Consider the following 911-nt stretch of genomic DNA (forward strand, 5'->3'; position numbering starts at 1 on the left):
TCTGCTGCCACTTGCCCCCTTCTGCCTGGAGTGAGCCATGCCCACATCCTGCCCCAGCTGGGCAAGCAGCAGGGCAGAGCCCCCCGCTCCCAACACTCCTATGCCTGCATCCTGCACCCTTCCTGCCTCCCTCCCTGAGTAACGCACCTCCTGCCCCACTGGGCAGTTTGTCCCAACTCTATCCCCAGCCCCAATCCCTCCCTCCCCCACGGCCCTTCTCTCCCCCCGCCACCAACCCCGCCAGACTTACCAGCTGCTTGTTTAGTCTATGGCCAAATCTGTGAAGCAGGCAAATCTTTTCTGAAACTTTCCTGAATCAATTCGTATGCTTCTAATCGATTCGGAGCTTTTAATTGGCCTCCCGATTCGATTCGGATTCAGAGATTCAGTCCCTGAATTGGACTGAATCTCCTCCGAATTGAATCAGTTACTGAAGCTTTGCACAGCTCTAGTATCCACTTTATGACAGTCCTGAGAACATGCCCACTACTCCGCTTAGGCTGTCTCATGCATGCTCACCAGCACACATTTAGCATTGCTCTGGGACAGCTTTCTTGGCATGAATGGAGCAGGAACGAGTGGGCAGAACATGCTTCAAGGCAACACTACCAGGTGCAGGATAGGGGTGTCATGACAGATCCCTTCTTCTCCTCCTCAGGATGGTAGTTTACTCTTAAAAGATTTTCAAGCATGGAGATGCTGCAGTGAGGGGCTGCCATAAAAATGATGGAGGCTAGTTGTTGCTTTCCTTTAAGCTACTGAATGGCCAAAAGTGAACACTGATCTTAGGTCCTTGGAAACCTGTGCCAGAACTGACCTGGCTTGGAAGGCCCTTTATTCTATGGTCAGTTCCTGTTTATAACTCAGTTGTTTCCAAGATTCTGGTTTATTCCTGGTGCTCCCCATCCTTT

This window comes from Alligator sinensis, unplaced genomic scaffold (genome assembly GCF_000455745.1).
Source record: "Alligator sinensis unplaced genomic scaffold, ASM45574v1 scaffold685_1, whole genome shotgun sequence".
NCBI lineage: Eukaryota > Metazoa > Chordata > Crocodylia > Alligatoridae > Alligator > Alligator sinensis.